Raw genomic sequence first — 23,088 nt, 5'->3', positions numbered from 1 at the left:
TTTTCCTGCTTTGGCGTTTGGGAGCTCTTCCAATTAGCTCTGGTATCCCTTTGATATACCCTCATAGTTTTATTTTTTGAGCACTTCCTTACTTTCTGGCACTACAAGGTGCTCCAGGCTCATCTTGTATATTCCCAGACCCAGTCCTAGAATCAGCCATTTCTCCAAGGAGCCCTGGTTCCTTTTATTGGAGAATGGTGTCAGAAACCAAGATCTGGGCACAAGGGGTGCTTGTTGCTACTAGAGTATTGTTCTTTCCAAGCTCTCTCAGCAGAGAGAGCTAAGAAATATATGCATGTATACTAACCTGTGTATAAGAACATATATAGATATTTAGATATAGATTATTACAGGTTATATAATCTATATCTATATAAGGATGCAGATTATGTCTATATCTATCCATCAATATCTGCATTAAGATTAACATGAGTGCATACTAATTCTTCCATTCTAATCCAGAACCACAAAGCTCATTCTAGCCTCCTCCTTTTGCTGATCTGTAACCCCTCTCACTGATAGTGGGAAACCTGGCTATCCACCAGCCATTTACTTATTTGCTCACTCCTGGCATACATATATAGCAGTTTCAGAATTGTTAACTTGTCCCCCTGGAGAAACAACTTTACCAACCAGAGTATAGGCTGATGTACTCTTTCTTTTGTCTTTAGTCTTACAGTTTCCAGTCATTTCCAAAGTTAGGTAGGTCAGCATCTCTTTTCCCTATTTCCCTTAGTGCGGTCATGTTGCACATTAGTAATATAGTTAGATTCTTTTGTCACAGGCTGTATTCCATCCCAGGATTCCCCCACCCTCCTAGTTGATTTTTTTAAAATTTTGCATTATTAAGGTTCACACATGTTCTGTAAAGTTCTGTGGGTTTCTACAAATGGATAGTGTTGTGTAGCTACCGCTACAGTAATATGCAGAATAGTTTCATGGCCCTGTAAGTCCCCTGTGCTTAACCTAGTCAGTCCTTCTCTCTCCCCAAACCCTTAGCAATGACTGGCTGATCAGTTTTCCATCTCTAATGAGTTTTGCCTTTCCCAGAATGTAGACTATCTTTCTGCCTTCTTTCACTTTGCAATATGCATTTAAGATTCACCCATGTTGTTACATGGATGAATGCTTGTTCCTTTTGAAAAAATGGAAAGAACATATGCCAATTTTAGTTCAATCTCAATAATGAGTAATAACATTTCAAAACTTAATGTCTGCAAATTAATGACTTCATCAAAATTGATCTGTGCATCTTCATATTTAAAGGACAGTACAACCAGATTTGACAATCTATCTACTCATAGTTGATCAAAGAACGTTTTTTATTCATTTTAACTTTGAAAAGTTTCTTTCAAATAAAGAACAGATGTGCAAATTTCACAGTTAAACCTTACCACTCTTAGAGCTGTAGGAAAAGACATTCAATTTCACTCTAAGAGAAATGCAAATTAGAATTATGCAGTAATATTTATACTTCTCATTTTGTCAAAGATCAAAGAGTTTGATGACATAATATGTGAGTGAGAATGTGAGATAGGAGGAACTCCAATATATTGCAGATAGAAGTGTAAATTGGAGTATCCTTTAAAATTATGGCAATAGATATAAAAATTACAAATGCACATACCTTTTGGTTCTGCATTCTACTTACAGGATTTTTTTCTGTAGAGGAGCTTACATATGTGTGAAATGAGGTATGTAAAGATTATTTACTGCAGCATTGTTTGTAATGGCCTGTAATTAGAAACAACATACATGTCCATCAATAAAGGACAGATTAATCAAATTAAATCAAATCAAGTCAATTTAAATCGTACACTGTCATTAAATAGCCTATATGAAAAGATATAATAAGTGAAGAATGCAAGGTGCAGAGCTGTGAGTATAGTATCTGTATTAGGGCTTTTTAGAGAAACAGAACAAATAGGATTAATGGATGGATGGATGGATAGATAGATAGATGATAGATAGATAGGAGAAGATTATAGGAATTGAGTCATGGGCTCATGGAGGGCATGAAGTCCCACAATCTGCCATCTGTAAGCTGGAGAACCAGGAAAGCCAGTGGTGTGATTCAGTCTGAGAACAGAGGCCTGAGAACCATGGGAGCTGATGATGTAAGTCCAAGTCCAAAGGCCCTAGAATCTGGGGCTGACGATGTAAGTCCCAGTCGGAGTCTGAAAGCCTGAGAACCAAGAGCACCAAAGTCTGAGGGCAGGAGAAGATGGATGTCTCTCCCAGCTTTACCTTTTTTTTTTGAAGATTTACCCTTTTCCAGCCTTTCTGTTCTATTCAGGCCCTCAGAGGATTGGATGATGCCCACCTGCATTGGTGAGGTTGGATCTTCTTTACTCAGTCTACTGATTCAAATGCTAACCTCTTCCACAAACACCCTCACAGACACACCCAGAAATAATGTTTATTATCTATTTGGGGCATCCTTAGCCCAGTCAAGTTGACACATAAAATTAACCGTCATAGTATCCTTCCATTTATTTACAAAACATTTGCTTGCATATGCAAAGCTTATCTCTTGAAGGACACTCAAGGAATTTATAATGGTGGCTGATTTGAGGGAGAGAAGGTAGACAACTGGGCTGCAGGGTGGAAGGAGACCTACTTTTCATTGTGTACCCTTTGTCCTTGTAAAACTTGTACCATTTTAATATGCATGTAAATGTGATATAATAAATTAAATGTGAATTAAAAATCCTTGAAGAGTATAAAATAACTACAGAGAGCAGTAGGGGAGTGAGAGCCTTTAGCTCTGGATTTAGCATCATCTTGGTGACAGAAAAAAGAAAGAAGATGAATGGCATTGAGTGCAGCAGGCTTAAATGTGGCCAGTGTCGCAGTGATCCCCCTGCCAGATAAGAAAACATCTGTATCTAAGGATAAAGTGCTTATGCAAGGAATGCAACAGTACATAGATGAATATGAGTGTTTTTGTAAAACTCGATGAGAAAAAGCATTCTGAGAATATGAGGGGAATTTTTATATTGAGGATTAGTCCTGAGAGTCATCCTGGACCTTCCCTCTCCCTCCATCTACATATCTATGAATCATCAAATCCTAGCAGTTTAACCACTAAAAGATATCACAAATGTCTCAACGTTCCTCTACCACTTCCCTAGTCTAATCTACCACTAGTCACTACCCCAGACTGGCAGTCCTGAATCCCTTCATTCTAAATAAGAATCCTTAGTACTCTCTATTCTCTTTCACAGAACACTTTATTTGTCTTCATAAGTCTTGTCCATATATGAGAATACTTATTGGTGTACTTGTTTGATAAATGTCTCTTTCCCCAACTGGACTATAAGCTCCAAGAAGTCAGAGACCATGTCTGTTTTGCTAATCACTATATCCCCAACTCCAAACTTTGTGTTGAATAAATGAATGAACTAGATTATGGAATTCATTTGATAAACATAGCTGTATACATAAGGGGAATATTTTAAAACTGCATTGATGAGAATATAAGGAGGTAAATTATCAGAAGCAGCTATGTACTTGGTCATGGAGGATGGTCTAGAAAATACACTAGGTTTTTTCAGTCTCTGACCTCCACAAGTGTGCCATGCTTTGAGAGCTGTCTTCCTAGAGGCTTCAGCAAGGCATAAGACTTCAATACTAGTAAATGGAACAATTCTCCTTTTCACTATTTCACTCTACTTTTGTGTAGAGCAAAGAGCTTCTTATTTGAAGACGTGAGGTCAAAGAAGACTGTATATATTGTTTTAGCATCACCTCCCTAGCAAGTCTGTACAGGTTGAGTATGAACTGGATGGAGTTCATGGCGAAGTTTTGCTTCAGGAATTTCCTGAAATAACCCTCCACAAAAGTTCGGCTCTCATAATTGAAGATTACATTGACCTCATGCACTGCTAGTGTACATTCAAAAGTTTTCTGGGAATCAAGACCACCATGAAGAAGTTTCCAGTGATTATGTTTTAATGACCAAAAGTACTCTGTACATACTTTTTTCATGTTCCATTGTGATAATTGTAATGTATTGCAATAATTTATGTGTCTGTTTCTTCTGCCTTTGTAATGTGCCCTTTTCAAGGACAGGAGTATAATAGGAACTCAATATATATGTCTTAAATGAATAATCTGAATTCAGTAACTGGATTTGCCTCTTGGAGGAAAATTTTATCAGAGAGAGAACAGTTCTAGTGTAATTCACCACTTATTAGCACTGTAGCTCTGGACAGATCATTTAATCTTTCTTCATTTTCCTCTCTTTTAAATAATTATGAAAAATGTAAACATAAAGAATAATAAAATTAACATCTACCTACCACCCAGTTTTATAAAATTTTAATATTTTGTCAATTATGACAGAGAGAATGCCATGTGTTCATCAAATCCTATTTCATTTTCCTCTTCCCTGGGCACACAAAAAGATTGCATCCCCCAGCCTCCTTTGCAGGCAGGTTGGTACCATGAGACTAGTTGTGTCAATGGGCTGTAAGCAGATGTGGGGTGTGTGTGTAAGTTCCAAAGTAAGCATAGAAGAACGAATTCTCTGGGCTCTCTTCCCTGCTGCAGAGACCATGGAAGCATGTTTTAAAATGGCAGTATTGGAAGATCTGGAACCTCCATCAGCCTGAACGACTGATGTATCCCTGAATGACTATATGGATCAGTGTATGAGAATATCCCTTGCTCTACATCTTCATCAACACTGAATTTTGTTAGCTTTTAAAACTCTTCTGCCAGTTTGAAGGTGTGAAATCATTGTTTTAATTTGTGTGTGTGTGTGTCTTTAGGATATTTTTCTATTTCTTTCCTTATTTTATTTGTTTATTTTTTGGCTGTGTTGGGTCTTCGTTGCTGCACACGGGCTTCTCTAGTTGCGGCGAGCGTGGGATACTCTTCCTTGACGTGCGTGGGCTCCTCATTGCATGGCTTCTCTTGTTGTGGAGCACCGGCTCTAGGAACGTGGGCTTCAGTAGTTGCAGCACGCAGGCTCAGTAGTTGTGACTCACGGGCTTAGTTACTCCGTGGTATGTGGGATCTTCCCGGACCAGGGCACAAACCCTTGTCCTCTGCATTGGCAGGCGGATTCTTAACCGCTGCGCCACCAGGGAAGTCCTTAATTTGTGTTTTGCTGATTATGAGTGATCCTGAGCATCTTTTCAAATGTTTGTTTGTCACTGAGTTCTGTGAGTGCCTGTCCCTTCACCCATGATGGTGGTGGGTTTCCTTATCCTAGTGTTTTGTAGGAATACTTTTTTATTTTGGAAATTAATCTTTTGTCAGTTACGTTCACTGTAAACACTTTCTCCAAATCTGTAGCTTATCTTTTTTACTTTGTTTAAAGTATCTTTGTTAGATAGAAGTTTAATTTATTATAAAATAAAAATTAAAAAAGAAAGAAGTTTAATTTATTATTCTCCTTCTTCTGCTGCTTTGTGTAAGAATTCTTTCCTATCTCATGGTTGTAAAGATATTTTTCTGTATTTCTTTTTGAAAGTTTTAAAAACTTCTCATTTTAAGTCTTTAATCTATCTGTAAAAGTTTCTGAGCCTGTATACATGTGTGTATACATGTGTGTATGCATGTGTGTATGCATGTGTGTGTGTGTGTGTGTGTGTGTGTGTGTGTGTGTAGTACGGTATGAATGTTATTTTTTTCCATAAAAATAGCCAATGTCCCAAGACCATTTATTATTTATTTATTTTTGGGCCAAGACACACGACTTGTGGGAACTAGTTCCCCGACCAGGGATTGAACCCGGGCCACAGCACTGAAAGCCTGGAATCCTAAACACTAGGCAAACAGGGAACTCCCCCCAAGACCATTTACTGACTAGTCTCTCTTTTCAATTGATGGTAATACAACTTTGCCATATATCAAATTTCCATTTGTGCTGGGTTCTGTTTATAGGTCCTTTAATCTGTTTCATTGGTTATTTTTCTGTCCCTGGGTCAAAGCTATGCTGTCTTAATTGCTACAATTTTATAGGTCTTGATATCTGGTAGTATGAATATTCCTCTATCTTGATTTTCATTATTGTCTCGTGTACTGCTGACCCTTTGTATTTCAATGAAAACTTTGGGTTGAGCTTGTCAAACTCTACAAACAGCTAAAGCTGAGATTTTTTACTATTACATTTTCTGATTAGTACTAAGATGCATAGAAATTCTATTGATTTTCATATTTCGATTTTGTACCCAGAAATCTTGTGCCCTAATATTAATTGTATGTTGACTTTTTGGAATTTATAGGTAACCTATAGACTGTAAATAAGAACAGCTTTGGTTCTTCCTTTCCAAATCTTATATTGCTCCTGTACAGTATTAAAAGGAAATGGTTACTCTTACTCTTTATTTTGATAAAAATGCCTTTAAAGATTCACCATTAAGTATTTGTTTGCTCTTGTTTTTTCTCTCTATGCTTTTCTGGTGAATATACTTAAGCTAAAGAAGTATATTCAAACTTTTTATGCTTCATTCTCCTCGTTTGTAATATGTAGATATCACCACCTGTTTCACCTATTTTGCTAGGCTATAGTGAGGATTAAATGAGATATCTTCTAGAAAAACCTCTGAAAATAGCAAAGTACTATATTCAAATGTCAGTGTGTGTGTGTGTATTTTTTTGCTCACTGCTGTATCCTCAGAACCTAGCACATTTTCTAGGACAAAGTTGGTGCTCAATAAATATGTGTCAAATGACTGTGAAGAAAGAGTACTAATAATAAACAATTGTTTCATGTAAAGTAATATTTCCCTACATCTTAGCAGAGATGGCAACAAGGGCATGCATGCTGCCATTCCCTGTATCACCTACCAGTGGCAGAAGCCACTAAATTATCTCAGAACCCCTTCTGAACTTGAACGCTCATACTCAGAACCCTTTTCAACTCAGTGTTCTAGTCAGCCATTTGCAACTTATTGTAGTTGGCATATGAAAAAGAACTTGTTTACCAATGTGCCTTAAAATTTAACCAAACCAATAGCATTTAATCTCTACTTGATTGGGCATATGGTACTGTTTGAAATTGAGGGTTTAGTATTTACAAAGGTAAATATCCACGGGAGGGTTACATAACAACCGGCACATAGAAATTCCATTCTGTTTAGTTGGTTTATTTTTCTCATACAGTTCTTCAAAAGTTGAAAAAAAAAGATATCTTTTAAGTTAAAAGCAACATTAGGCCTACACAAAATTTTCCTTTTTATTAGTAAAATGCTCCGTTCATAAATTTATCTTTATTATTATATTGCTAGCTGGAAATGAATTGTGAGCATGATTTTAATAATTGGTTAAAGGGCTTAATTTAAAAAAATTTTTTTTCCAGCAAAGCTTACTGAATCTTCTATTTCTGATAGGTAGAAATTGAGGCGAATCATAATAAGTCATCTTCTCATACAAGAACAAATAAGCATTAAATTTCCAAAGTAATTGTTAAGAACATAATTTTATTTTGTATGTTTATATTGCTTCTCATATTACATTTGCCATTTTCACTTCTTCTCATGTTATTAATCTGTAGTTTCATGTAAAAAGGGACCTTGTATGTTTCTCTTCCCAAACATTTCCACCTGTCACTTCCCTCCCACTTATCACAAACCCCTGTCAATTTTTGCCCAAAATTTAGTGATTAAAAATAGAAATGTAAGATGTGTGCACTGGAAGGACACGTTCATTTACTGAGAGGTAGGTGATCAATGAAACATATTATCTTGTATCAAACCACAAACACCTTATACCTGGAAAGAGCTGTGATTTCCCTGTGGTCCGTGATGCCTGTCATTTCTCACTTCTTGGCTTCCTGGGGAAATGAACGTGTTCCAACTTTGCACTCCTGCTGCTGAGGTTTTAAGAAATGTGTCATAACATTCAAAAAAATTCAGATGCTATTTTCTCCACTAACCAACCTTGCCAAAATCAAGCCTTGAGGCTCTTATGAAAGATTAAAATTTCAAAGCTAGTACTTTGTAGAGAAGGGCATACATCATTATTTCGCTCTAATCTGCAGCCACCTGACAGGCTCAAGAAGCAATCATGGCCAGGAACCAGATTTCAGATATTGTAAAGTCACTGTTGCTTTTCAATTTTGATTTAGCCCATACAAAAGCTAACAAGTAAGGAAATTTTCATGATAAGATATTATAGGAAAAAAGAGAGTTCACAGTAGTATGGTTGATATATATACATAAATATGTGTATGTATATGACATTAGGCAAGTTAGCTAAGGCCTCAAATGTCCTCTTCTGAAAAATGGAGATAATAGTATCTATCTCATAGGATTATGGTGAGTGTTAAATAAGATAATCTATGCAAAGTACATAGCACAGCACCTGGTAAGAATGTGTACAATAATATATAGTTTATGTAGACTAGGTATTATTATCCATATTTTAGAACAAAGGTTGGATGGATATAAACCTAAATCTTAACAATGGTTATTTTGGGGTGGTGGTATTATAGGTGATTGCTTTTTTCTTTCCTTTGCTTTGGCAGTATTTCTAAATTTTCTCCCATGAGTCTATATTACTTTTTTTAAAAATAAATTTGTTTTATTTATTTTTCTTTTTGGCTGCTTTGGGTCTTTGTTGCTGTGCATGAGCTTTCTCTAGTTGCAGTGAGCGGGGGCTACTCTTCATTGCAGTGTGTGGTCTTTTCATTGTCTTGGTTTCTCTTGTCACGGACAAGAGAAGGCTCTAGGTGCACGACCTTCAGTAGTTGTGGCTGCAGGCTCAGTAGTTGTGGCGCCCAGGCTCAGTAGTTGTGGCACACGGGCTTAGTTGCTCCGTGGCATGTGGGATCTTCCTGGACCAGGGATCGAACCTGTGTCCGCTTCATTGGCAGGTGGATTCTTAACCACTGCGCGACTTTTTTCTTCAGTAAGAAGTCAGTGTCCCTTGACCAAAAGTAGTCAGGTGGTTCTCACTCAGCAGAATCATGGGGCATATAAATGAATGTCTGGAGCTGCCTGTGTTAGGTCATGATAATGGTCCCCAATGAATCCCAGCTCCCAGTGTCCACGCCCCTTTGAAATGTGACTTTGCCACTCCTCCCATCAACAAACAGAGTCTAATTTTCCACCACTTGAAACTGGGCTGGCTTTGTGACTTGCTTTGACTAATAGAATGTGACAGAAGTGATGCTATGTGAATTTCAGGACCTAGACCTTAAGAGACCTTGCAGCTTCTGGACTTCCCTGTTAGCACAGTGGTTAAGAATCCGCCTGCCAATGCAGGAGACATGGGTTCGAGCCCTGGTTCAGGAAGATCCCACATGCCATGGAGCAACTAAGCCCGTGTGCCACAACTACTGAGCCTGCGCGCTAGAGACCGTGAGCCATAATTACTGAGCCTGTGCGCCACAACTACTGAAGCCCATGCATCTAAAGCCCATGCTCCACAACAAGAGAAGCCACTACAATGAGAAGCCCGTGAACCGCAATGAAGAGTAGCCCCTGCTTGTCGCAACTAGAGAAAGTCCGTGTGCAGCAACAAAGATTCAATACAGCCAAAAATAAATAAATAAAGAGACCTTGCAGCTTCTTCTTTTTGCCATCTTGCAATCCTGAGATGCTTCGTGCTGTGTGGAAGCCCAGTTTAGCATACCTGAAGGATAGCTTTTGGGTCCCGAAAGACAGCCAGCACCAGCTGCCAGACATGTAAGTGAGAGCATCTTGGACCCTCCAGCTCCAGGCAAGTGGTCAGATGACTACAGCCACATAAGTGACCCCAGCTGAGCCTGAAAAGTAGATGCCTAGAGATTCAATACACAAGATTGTGAGACATAATATAACATTGATATTTTAAATTACCATGCGTTGGGTTGGTTTGTTACACAGCCGTGGATATCTGAAACACTGCACTTCATAAATGCCTAGGCTGCCCAAACAGCTTCAACTTCACAGGGGACGCTGCAGAAAGAAGGGATTGCTCTCCAAACATATTAATTTATTGTACAGTTGTAGAGAGTTAAAAAAGTCTTCTTTTTATCTTTGCTTTGTTATCTGAACTTAACCTTACACTGTTGTAAATCTATACAGCTGTCCCTTGGTGGATATGGAATTGAGGATTTCCTCGATCACCTACCCCAGGGGCAAGAGTGCTCATTTCCGGAAGTCCCTGTTTGAAACTTTTGAGAAGCATTGTCTCACTCTTATTTACCTATTGTGCGTCCCCCATTTTCTGGGGCTACCCTGGCTGGGATATCAAGGGACAAAACATTCATTCCTTTGTTAATCTGCTTCTTAAATGTTTACTGAGCACATTGAGACTGGGCTAAGCAATAAAAGAAAGCAGATGACTTTAAGACATGGTCACTGCTCTCCAGGACAGGAAGTTAAGACATGCAGATAACGTCAATAGAAAGTAATCCGTGCTAAATCACTGAGTGAATTACGGACAACTCATAAACCATATGAGTTTAGGGGAAGAAGGCCTTCCAATTAGAAGGGTCAGGATTGAGTTTATAGGAAACACGCAATTTGATTTTAGCCTTAAAGATTGAATTAAGAATTTGGTGGAGGTGAGATGGTGAAGGGTCATCCGGACAAGGGAATATTCATGAACAAAGGGTAGGAAGGAGATACAAGACACATTTGAGAGGTGTCCAGGAGACAAATTTAACTCAAGTGGAGGGTTCATTTACTGAAATAAATGAAACAAATATTTTCTGAATGCCCGCTGGTGTCAGACACTCTGCTAGTCTCCGAAAATATTGAGATAAATGACAGTGGACCCATTTCTAAGGAATGAGGAATCTAGTGTGCCGGTAGCAAATACACCCTTGTAGTGGATAGGATGATAAGTTTGTGGCTGAGTATCAAGGAAGATAAGTCCGGAAAAGTAGGTTGAGGCCAAACTGTTGGAAGACCTTGAAAGCCAAGATTTCCCCTGTATGGTCCAGAGAAATTTCCACTTTAAAAAAAAAAAAAAAAGAAACTTTTTTTTCATATTAAGCTTTCTTTGGAACAGTATAATAGACAGTTAAGAATGGAACTATTCTCTCTCAGTCCTTTTCCCTACGGCAGCCCCAGTGTTCCTCTACAGCCCCAGAGAACACAGTTTCAAAAACAATATTATTGTGCTGGCAATAGGGGCTTATTGAAGTTTTTTGGTTAAAATCAGGAGAATCACATAATGTATGTAAGACGTCCAGTCAAAATAGATCACAATTTTTGAGCAATTACTAGGTATCATATTAAGCGTTTTCGAGCATCAGGATGGTACTATTATTACTATTATTATCCCCGTTTTAGAGGGGAGGGGTGTTTTCAGAGAGATTAGGTAAATTATCTAAGGTGTACAGTGGCCAGAGTAGAGTCAATGAGATCTTAGAGTCTGTGTCATAGGTTAGGCACAGCTGGGAGGGCGTGAAGACTCTAAGCTGTACTGCCTTCTAATCTGCTCAGCTCATACCAGACACTTGATTAATGATATCTGTTAGTATTATCATTTTTTCTAGTGCTCTTAAAAGAGGACAAGGGTCTAGGAATTGCTTCATACATTTGGATATACAATTTTAGTTGAGGCAGATGAGCTAATGGCCCAGAATCACTAAATTTAAAGACAACTTGGGACTTCCCTGGTGGTCCAGTGGTTAAGACTCTGTGCTCCCATGGAAGGGGGCACAGGTTCAACACCTGCTTGGGGAACTAAGATCCCTCATGCCATGTGGTGAGGCCAAAACTTTAAAAATAAATAAACAAAATGAAAATAAAGTCAACTGGTTTCAATACAGTAAATAAGGTACCAAATGATATCATTGTTTACAATTCATCTATTCTGTTGGGGTATTATACAGATTCATGAAAATATCACCTTGATGGGTTTTGAGCTACTTAGAACAGTTTTCTCCATAAAGAAAAATGAAAAAACAAATGACCAAGAAAAGTACCAAGGGTTGTATGGACGTAATGCATAGTTAAAGAAATGCAGTTTCGAACAGTGAGCTTCCAGGGCTGCCAGGTGGAGCTGTTCAGCTTGGGCAATGTGCAAAGGTGACTGGCCAAGGGAAGAGCAGTGTGGAAATGGAGTTCTGAATGGAAAATTACACATTCTGGCATGGTCTGTGTCCAGCTAGAAAGTTGGGAGTGGGGAGGGAACTTTAAAAATTCATTCACCCAGAGGGGACACCTTTAAAAAATTTAAACAAAGGCATTCTATAAGTTTGCAGGGGTGTGAAGTAATATTTGCCACCTATTATTATTGGCAAAGATGAAAACCTTTTGTTAAGCTCACAACTGGTGAGAGTACAAGGGAAAGAGGCATTCTCTTGCATTGATTTTGGGAATTTTTGGAATTTAAATTGGGACTGCCTTTTAGGGAAATAATTTAGCAATATCTTAATTTTTTTTTAATTCTCACAGCATTTGATCTAAGAATTCTACTTCTATGAATCTATGCTTTAGATATACTACACAAATAGGCAAAGATAACATTACAGGATGCTCCTTGCAATATTATTTATGAAAAGAAAAACCAAAAAACCACCTACATATTTGTGTAGGAAAGTCTGATTAAAAATTGTGGTGTATCTATATAATGGTATAATATGGAGCCACTAGGAGGAAATCTGTATGTACTTATATGAAAAGATATACAGAATATATCTAAATGAAACCAATCAGATTGCACATCATTTTAGATATTATGCTGTCATTTGTGCGAAAAAAGGGACATACATGTGTATAGGGTTATGGATTTATGGGACATTTCTGGAAGGATATACAAGCAATAGTTAACAGTGGTTCCTTCTGGGAAGCTAGGAGAATAGGGGTATGATTTTAATCTTCCATTTTATATCCTGTTTTGTTGTTTAACTATTTTTTTAAAAAATAAGATGAAAACAAACAGGAAGGGTTTGGGATCCCATGTTCATCGCAGCATTATTTACAACAGTCAAGATATGGAAACAATCTAGGTGTCCATAATTGGATGAACGGATAAAGAAGATGAGATACACATACACATACTTACATACACACAATGGAATATTATTCAGCTATGAGAAAGACATTCTTCCGTTTGTGGATAGACCTTGAGGGTACTAGGCTAAGTGAAATAAATCAGAGAAAGATAAATACTGTATGATATCACTTACAAGTGGAATCTAGAAAAGCTGAACTCACAGAAAAAGAGACTAGAATGGTTGTTACCAGGGGTTGGGGTGTGTGGGGAAATGGGAGATATTGGTCAAAGTGTGCACACTTTCAGCTATAGGATGAATAAGTTCTGAGGACAACGTACAGCATTGTGATTATAGTTAATAATACTGTATTATATACTTGAAACTTGCTAAGAGAGTAGATCTTAAATGTTCTCACCACAAACAAGGAAATGGTAATTATGTTACATGGTGGAAGTGTTAGCTAATTCTATGATGGTAATCATTTTGCAATATATAAATGTAACGAATCAATACATTGTATACCTCAAATTTACACAGTATGTCAATTATATCTCACTACAGCTGGGAATAACAGGGGATTTGAGGGAACCCAGCTCTGAGACAGAGATAACTGTGCTGCAAGTTTATTACTTGAGCATGCTTGGGTTCAACACCTGTGGAAGGAAGGGAAGGAAGCAGGATTGGGCAGGAAGAAGGTGGGCTGTGAAGTAGTCTCAACAATGGCCTCAGCTGAGCCTATTGGGATCTCTGGAGCTGGGATGGCTCTTCAGAGCTGTCCTGCATCGGGGTGAGAGGGCCAGACCTTGATGTACCCTGGCATCAACCAGTCAATGCGTGAGGCTGTCACAGGAAGATGTGAACTCGGGGGAGGAGACTATTGAGCTGAGTCAGTTCTGGTCTCCCATCGCCCAAAAGGAGTAAGTCCTTCAGTTCTGAAGAGGTAACTGGGTGGCCTGTTTAACACCACTTCTGTTGCAGAGCCCATTTTCCTGCAGGCTCAATAGCATTGTAAATTTGTCAGGAGAACCCCACATGGTTAGCCCTTCAAAAGACAGCTGAGGGCTTTCCTGGTGGCACAGTGGTTAAGAATCCACCTGCCAATGCAGGGTCCCGGGTTCGAGCCCTGGTCCAGGAAGATCCCACACGCCGCGGAGCAACTAAGCCCAGGCGCCACAACTACTGAGCCTGTGCTCTGGAGCCCATGAACCACAACTACTGAGCCCGTGTGTCACAACTCCTGAAGCCTGCGCACATAGAGCCTGTGCTCTGCAAAAAGAGAAGCCACTGCAATGAGAAGCCCGTGCACCACAACGAAGAGTAGCCCCGCACTCACTACAACTAAAGAAAGCCCGTGCATAGCAACGAACACCCAACACAGCCAAAAAAAAAAAAAAAAAAAAAAGACAGCTGATACAGCTAAGAACAGCGCTGGCTTTTGGCTTTTGATCCTCAAACATTGCCTTCTCATATTAAAATATCGACCAACACCATTTAATTGCTGGTCTTCTTGAGCTCTTAACTTCTCATATTAAGCAAATTGTAAAAGATGAAATGTCTTCTCTATCAGAAACATCACTTTTTCTTTTTTTAAACCCTACTTCCACCCACTCATTGTTTGGCTCTTATTGCAGTGGTTTTAAATCCTCTGGTGAATTTGCTACCTGCTCTTGGGAATCAAGGGAATACTGAATTTTTCCTTCTGTGCAGTACATATATAAGTAACACTTTGACTACACAGAAACCCTCATTCTTTAATAAAAATGATGTTTTATTGAGGCTGAAGAAGCACATCAGTGCATTACAGTGCTTTTATATTAAAAATCAAGCTAGCTTGTTTTGCCAGTTTAATCAAGGGGTGAGTAATTGGAAAATAATTAAGTTGGCCTGGTTTACAGGAGTGTACCACCTTGTAAATGAGTTTTTCTGGAGAATCTGGATGCTATCAAAACATAATGGAACATAACCTCCCTTTGGGAAAGTAAATCATGTGGCTTGAGAGGAAGACAAAGGAAAGCTCTGGAAGAGAGCTTGTGCTTCTGAGTTTGTGGGTTTAGCAAGATCAGTTCTGGGGTTGGATGGCAATAACATTGGCGTCAAAGCAGTCTTTATCCTTTAATAATTCCCTAATCCTTGTTGTTATGTGAACCAGCAAACATTTGAAAGGCAAAGCTGTGGAATGGAATTAAGATGGTTTCCTGAATGAGGCAGAAAGATTCAAGGGGAGCAAAGAACTTACAGTTTTCCACTGGAAGCCTACATTTTGAGAAATTTAGTGAATACCAATCAGAAACAAAATGTTTTACAAATCTCAGTATAATTATTGGTGCTAATCAAAGGCATAAAAACCACCAAAGTGGCTTCCACATTGTAGGAAGAGTCACTTAAAGGGGAGATCTTTCCCAGTGGTGGTCAGACTTGTATGTCTGGAAGCTTATTGGTTTGGATTTACCTCTAACCATTTACATAACATTGAGAAAAACTATGTCTATAATATTGGTCCATCTCAAAGAATGGAGGGAGTCATTGCCAACAGAGATGTTGGGGGGGCCAAAGCCCACTCAGGTCACCCCTGCATAATACCATTTTTCTTTCCTATGAAAATAAATTTTCAATAAACAAAGTTATCAAAGGACCATTTCTTAATGTTTTGCTTAGGGACCCTGACTGTATACTTAAGTTAGCTGCATATCTGTAATATAAACCTGGATTTATTATTACCATTACTAAGGAGAAGCCTATGAATTGCCTTTGAATAAGATACAAGGTCACAATAATTGATTATAATTATTAATTGATTAGATAACATCATTAAAATGTATTTTTCAGTTTCATTGAGGTATAATTAACATAGCAAATAGCATGTATTTAAAGTGTACAATTTGGGCTTCCCTGGTGGCGCAGTGGATAAGAATCTGCTTGCCAATGCAGGGGACACAGTTTCGATCCCTGGTCTGGGAAGATCCCACATGCCGTGGAGCAACTAAGCCCGTGTGCCACAACTACTGAGCCTGTACACTATAGTCCACGAGCCACAACTACTGAAGCCCACATGCCTAGTGCCCATGCTCTGCAACAAGAGAAGACACCGCAATGAGAAGCCCGTGCACCGCAACGAAGACCCAACACAGCCAAAAATAAAAACGAATTAATTAATTAAAAATTAAAAAAAATAAAGTATACAATTTGGTAAGTTTTGACATAAATATTCACCTATGAATCCATCACCATAATCAAAATAATGAACACATTTATCACCCCCCCCAAGTTTCCATGTGCCACTAAGTCCTCTCCCTCTTCATTCCCAACAACCATTGGCATGATTTTTATCACTGTAGTTTAGTTTGCCTTTTAGTTTCCATGTACTCCTTTTTGTCTGGCTTCTTTCACTCAACACGGTTTTTGAGATTCATCCATGTTACTGTGCACATCTAATAGTGCATTCCTTTTTGTTGCTAAGTAGTGTTCCATTGTGTGGTGTGAGGGTTGATTTTATGCGTCAACTTGACTGGGCTAAGGGATGCCCAGAAAGCTGGTAAAACATCATTTCTGGGTATATGTATGTAGGGGTGTTTCAGAAGAGATTAGCATTTGAGTCGGTAGACTGAGTAAAGAAGATCCACTCTCGCCAGTGTAGGTGGGTATCATCCATCTGTAAAGGGCCTGTATAGAACTAAAAGGCAAAGCAAGGGTGAATTTGCTCTCTGAGCAGGGACATCCATATTCACCTGCCCTCGGTAAGGAACACAACATGTTACAATTATTTTAGGTTTTCTCTGAAAAGAAAACTCATTAATAAGTAACCATAGTTTTCAATGATTTTAAACGTTGTAATAGAAGTCAATAAGATTTACCTTTACAATTTAATTGGATGTCTGCACATCTATATGTGAGGCTGTTGGAAAAAGGGATAATTTGGGGTGGGTTTGGAAGAACCGAAACTTCTGCTGCAGCAGTGGGTAGATGACAGCTTCTCAGGTGGAGGGAGAGGGCACTAAGTCCATAAGAAGGGGGGAGACAGGAAGAATAGAATATAGAGTCATAGAACTTGAGGACACAAAATTCTTTAGACGTCACCCTGTTGAATGTCTCATATTTAAAAGACCTTTCTGAAATGCCATGGGATAGCACAGAGCCTAAGACAATAGAAAAGATGGAAAGAGAATACCCCAGAGGTTTCAATGATGACACTGAGGTCTATGTTAGAGGCCAGTGATACCACCACTTTATGAATCACCTTTGTTGAAACCAGAAGAGATGTCCCTTTGGGCTGACAGACTCACAGGCTCTCAGCCTGATTAATGAAATGTGTGCTGGATTTCAGCCTTCCCAGACCCCTTTGATGGTGTGCTTTGGCACAAAAGCCAAACAAGTGTCTTTCCCCAAGCCAGAGAGGAATCTAGAAACCAGAATTTCTAACTCAGTTGGTTTGAGAGGGAGCTGATCAGAGTCAGCACAGTTTGAACACGAAGGTTCAAACAAAATAACTTTTCCAGCAATCAAGTATAGATCAGGGTGGCTAAGACTTGATAATAAGGCCAGGGGATGGAAATCAAGGTGCTGTGGATCCAGGATAAGAGGGGACTAAGGACTGATTGGAGAACTCTATCTGCAGAGGTCAGGTTCTAGTGGAGGATCTGAAAGGCTAAAGGAGAATGATGACAGGGGTATTTGTGAAGCTGGTCAATATCCTACTCGGCACAATGCTATACTTTGATGCTACAGTTTTTATTCCAAAGTTCCCTCATGCTGAAGTGATACATCTGAGCTGAGACATGGGGAAACTGAATGTGTGTGGGGACTGTGAATTGGTCTTTGATAAGAAAACCAAAACAAAACCTCCATTTGATTTTGGATGATGACAATAATGAATAAACTTGAGTTCCACTAGACATGAGACAGGATATAATTTTTAAATTTATCCACTTCAGTCCAATGTTTTCTTTTTTTAAAACTTAATTAATTTTTGGCTGTGTCGGGTCTTCATTGCTGCGCGCGGGCTTTTTCTAGTTGCGGCGAGCAGGGGCTACTCTTCGTTGCGGTGCGTGGGCTTCTCATTGCAGTGGCTTCTCTTGTTGTGGAGCACGGGCTCTAGGTGTGCGGACTTCAGTAGTTGTGGCACACGGGCTCAGTAGTTGTGGCTCGCGGGCTCCAGAGCACAGGCTTAGCAGTTGTGGCACACGGGCTTAGTTGCTCCGCAGCATGCGGGATCTTCCCGGACCAGGGCTCGAACCCGTGTTCCCTGCATTGGCAGGCAGATTCTCAACCACTGTGCCACCAGGGAAGTCCCCAATGTTGTCTTTAAGGACAAATAAATAGACAACTTTGTATCAGTATATTAGAAGTATGTTGTGTGGTTCAATTTAAGATCAGGTGAGAATTTTAGGAAACATGGAAAGCATTCTATAACATTCAACACCTAAATTGAAGTATACATACACCTGAAACTAACATGACATTGTAAATCAACTATACTTCACTTAAAAAAAAATAAATTGAAGTACACATTGCTACTATTACTTTCCAAGCAAAAACAGAATGTAGAGTTATTTTTTTTTAACTTATGTAGCCTTTGATTATGACCCCAGGGACTTTGAAATAGCTACTGAGATACCATCTACGCTTTTTAACTGCCATTAAAATAATTTTAAATTTTGTTAGGCAAATTTAAGGCATTTCACTTTATTACCAGAATTAACTGGATTACATATGAATTTTCTAGTTAAAACTATCTTGATATTAACTCTTCAATTTTAAGGGTTAGAATTTCAATTACTGAATTACTGAGAGGTTAGTCTGGTTTTCTTAAAGTCTGGTCTATTGAGCACCTTTCTTGCAAGATGGCACTGTAAAATGCAGATTCTACGGTTAAAAATGTTTGAGAAACAGTGGATAATCTTGTGCAGAAACGCAAAACACATTAGCCCATTAAAAGTTCTGCAGTAAGAGAAATTTTAAAACTTTATTTAGCCAAGAGTTTCCCAAAGATATATGGCTGTAGTACTCCTTTTTAAAGTAAAGTTTTGATTTACTTAACCTTGTTCCAGTTATAGATTGCTGCTTAACAAACTTTTCTAAAACGTAGTCACTTAAATTAACAGCAGTTGTTTATTTAGTTCATGAATCTGCAATTTGGGCAGGGCTCAGTGGGGAAGGTTTGGCTCTTCTCCACTGGATGTCAGCTGGGGTCGTTTGAATAGAGTCAGGAGGATCTACTTCAAGATGGTTCACTCGCCTGGCTGGCAGGTTGATGCTAGCTGTCAGGTGGGAGCTCAACCAGGACTGAGGGCCTGGGGCCTCTGTTTCCTTCCACACAGTTTCCTCCACATGGGCCTCTCCGTGGGTTATTTTGGGCTCCCTTAGAGCATGGTGGCTGGGTTCCAAGAGTGAGCGTTCCAAATGACAGGAAGTGGAAATTGCCAATTTCTTAAAGTCGGGGTCTAGAAACTGGCACAAGTGTCACTTCTGCTGTATTATATTGGTTAAGCAGTCACAGATCTAAGATTCATGGGGAGGGAACATAGATACTTCTCTTGGTGGAAGGAGTTTCAAAAAATGTAGTGGATATATGTTAAAATTATACACATAGAAAAATGCACAAATCATAAGAGCAGAGTTTAGAGAAATTTTGCATAATAAATGCACCCGTGTACTCAGCACCCAGAAACCTCCCTCCACCCTGGCTCTGCTCCCACCCCATTGTCCTCTTCCAGTCACTACTCCCTCAAGGGTAACCAACATCCAGGACTATAATACTAAAGGTTAGTACAGGGTTTCTCAACCTCAGCTGGATAATTCCTTATTGGGGGTTAGGTGGGGAACTGCCCTGTGCATTGCAGGATGTTCAGCAGCATCTCTGGCCTCTACCCACCAGATGACAGAAGCACCCTCTCCCCTAGTTGTGACAACCAAAAATGTCTGCAAAAATTGCCAAATATCTGGGAGGGGGGCAAGCAAGATCACCCCCAGTTGAAAATCACTGGGTTAGAAGATAATATCTCTCCTTTATTGTTTGTCTAAATCCCACTTAACCATCTAGAATATAAGTTCCTAGAATATATACCTGGCGTATAGTAGCAAATTGAGACTATCTATTGAATGGAGGAGTGAATGAAAGGTAGCAATTCTAAATAGGTATTTAAAGTCTCAACTCTATATATTTACACAGCTGAACCCTCAATTACATATAATTTGTTCGTTTTTGTGAGAAATGCCATTTTATGAAGTTCACATGGATTTAAAAACTCGAGAATATATATGCATGTAAACAGAAATATATATTGGTTAATTTCTTCCTGTAGCAACTTAAAATACAAGCCATGGAAATAGAAAAAAAAACTGTGATCACCCAGACAAATAGGCAGTATCCCATGATAGTGTTAATGATTTACTGTAATAAGCCACAAACTGTGGTTTGTAATTGCTGTGACAGCCTCGTGAAACAGGAATTTGCAGTAACAAAGTTTTCGTTAAAAACCTGGGTGAGGCACTAGGTTCTAAAAGATTAGAAGGGGAGTAGGAAGAAGTACAAGATGGTAACAAGGGCTTGGAAAGTTATTTCTTTACAGGAAAAATCTAAAAATTTCTTTTGGAAGATAGCCACTGACTTTACTCTGAAAATATCCCTCCCTCCCCCCAGCACATGTGACAGTGTGACATCTCACTAGGTAAATTTTGTAAGGGTTATCCCAAGAATAGTTTTCAGTGGAAACGGGATTCTCAATGAATTTCAGCAGACATGCCCTTCTTTTTGAAATTCCTAACTACAGTTATTACTCTTCAGTCAAAATTGTGTCAGAAAAATGGACACAGTTACTAGTAGATAAGGCAACTAGAGTTAGGGGCACCATGAAAACAGAATTTTATAGTGGCCAGGGCTCTTAGAGACCATACGATCATTCTGAAAGGGCAAACTACTACAAAAATTTTACCTTAGCAGTTATCCTGTTTTCTGGGTCGTTCTGAATTGTTTCAACTCCTTGAAGACACCTCTGTTAAAATTGAAACTCGGGCTTCCCTGGTGGCGCAGTGGTTGAGCGTCCGCCTGCCGATGCAGGGGACACGGGTTCGTGCCCCAGTCCGGGAGGATCCCACATGCCGCAGAGCGGCTGGGCCTGTGAGCCATGGCCGCTGAGCCTGCGCGTCCGGTCTGGGAAGGTCCCACATGCCGCGGAGCGGCTGGGCCCGTGAGCCATGGCTGCTGAGCCTGCGCGTCCGGAGCCTGTGCTCCGCGGCCGGAGAGGCCACAGCAGTGAGAGGCCTGAGTACAGAAAAAAAAGAAAAAAAAAAAAAAAAAAGTGAAACTCATGTGTAATCCTCAGGGTGTAGAGTAGTGACTTGTGCACAGAGCTGGTTAATCACAGGACAAGTAATTTTGAGCCAGTGCTCAAAATGATCACATCCAACATATCTCTTATGTAGCAAAGAGAGAAGAAATATAATACATACAACTATGGAGCCATATTAGCACAAAGGCTTCTATCAACCTCACAGGCTTAGTTGCCTGAATGCTGTGGCTAGTTAATGTCTGAATGAAATAAATTTGATAGGGATTATTCAAATCCTTGAAGTTGAAAAGATGTTATGGCATCTAGATTTTTAAACTGGAATTTGAATACCACTTATAAAAGAAGTATGTCTGTACAGTTTTTTCTTTTAATTTCCTAAGATCTGAATATGTTAAGACTTGTCATTACACTGTGAAATGCTTATGATTCATTTGAGCAGAAGCAGCTAGGGATGAGGAGAGGGTGGGAGTGTGAGTGTAACAGTTCTGTATGACGCAGAAAGGGAGATGAAGTAGAAGGGAGGAAGTTTTGGATTCCTTTTTTGAATCAAAAATAGCTTAAATCAAGTAATTTGTTTACTTTTAAAACAGGAAAAAATGACCAAAAATCTGTAGTTTCCTGAATGACACACAAATCCTATTTCAGGAGAATAATTGTCATAATTGCAGGTTACTTTCTTAAAATACCTGAAAAAATTCCTTCCTAAAAGTGTAAGTTCACAAGGATAGAAAAATATATTTACACCACAGGGTGCTCGTACACCAAAGGAATTTGCTCCTTCCACGTAACCTCCACAGTAGCATTTAAAGAACTTATTAGAAAATTTACTGCCTAAATTAGAAATTTGGAAGGGAAAAGGAATTGACATGTAACTTGATTTCACTAGGTATAAAATTCTTTTATTTTCATTCATTATCCAACAAAAATTTATAGAATACGACAAAGACATGGGGCTAGATGCAGGGGGTGTAAGGATGAGCAAGACACAGTCCCTGCCCTCAAAGTCTAGAGGGAGAAACATACACATACTTTCAGACATATACTCAAATATACACATGCTCACACACACAAACAGACCCACATATACCCCCATACACATATATTCACATACATATTCATTGCTCATACACAAACACACCCAACACCCATACACTTTCACATACTCACACACATTCACATATAAACATATTTACACATACACACACACATACATTTGGGAGCTCACAAAGTGGAGACCATGAGTAGAGTATGTTTCCAAGTTACAAAGGGAAGGAGAAAGAAATAACAGTGGCAACAATCCTGTGAGACAGCTATTACAGAAGCTCAGTACGGCTAAGGAGATAGTCATAGTGGAGTTGTTAAATGCTAAGGAACTGGTTTACCAAGATCTAGATTCAAGTTCAGATCCTCCATTACTATCTCTGAGGTCATGTTGTCTCAGTTTTCCTCACTTTTACTTGGGAGCTATCACAGAACTTACCTCAAAGGGTTTATATGAGGTTTAAATGAGATGATACATGTAAACCACTTAGCACAGTGCCTGGCATGTAGTAAGCACTCCATACATATTCAGTTTTTAATTTTTAATGATATCCTTATTATTATCAGTGAAGGTTAGTTATCTGGTAAATTGTGAAGACAGTTCTCCACTCACCAATCTGTCAGTGAGTGGAGACAAAACATTGTGTATTAAATGAATACTTTACGTGGCCACTGTTTAAACTTAATTTTTAAAGGATTAAAAATTCAAGGAAGGCAAACTATATTTACAGTTAACACAAACATCTAGATATCCCACTGGCCGATGAACTCACAAGTGTAGGTAGTGTGCTACATGAGGGGCAAGTTTTTCGCTAACGTCACAAGGGTCTCTGGCCCAATGAGTGGAGTTTGATAGTAATACTTGCTACAAAT

General features: G+C 39.1%; 1 pseudogene; it reads left to right on the top strand.

Annotated features, from left to right (window-relative positions):
* The first annotated feature begins 22,926 nt into the window (after nucleotides 1-22,926).
* Nucleotides 22,927-23,088, top strand: LOC115858034 (small nucleolar RNA SNORA62/SNORA6 family; annotated as a pseudogene).

Source organism: Globicephala melas, chromosome 16 (assembly GCF_963455315.2).
Source record: "Globicephala melas chromosome 16, mGloMel1.2, whole genome shotgun sequence".
In the NCBI taxonomy this organism is placed as follows: domain Eukaryota; kingdom Metazoa; phylum Chordata; class Mammalia; order Artiodactyla; family Delphinidae; genus Globicephala; species Globicephala melas.
Note: the sequence above shows the minus strand (reverse complement) of the source record. Positions and strands in the feature narration are given on the sequence as shown.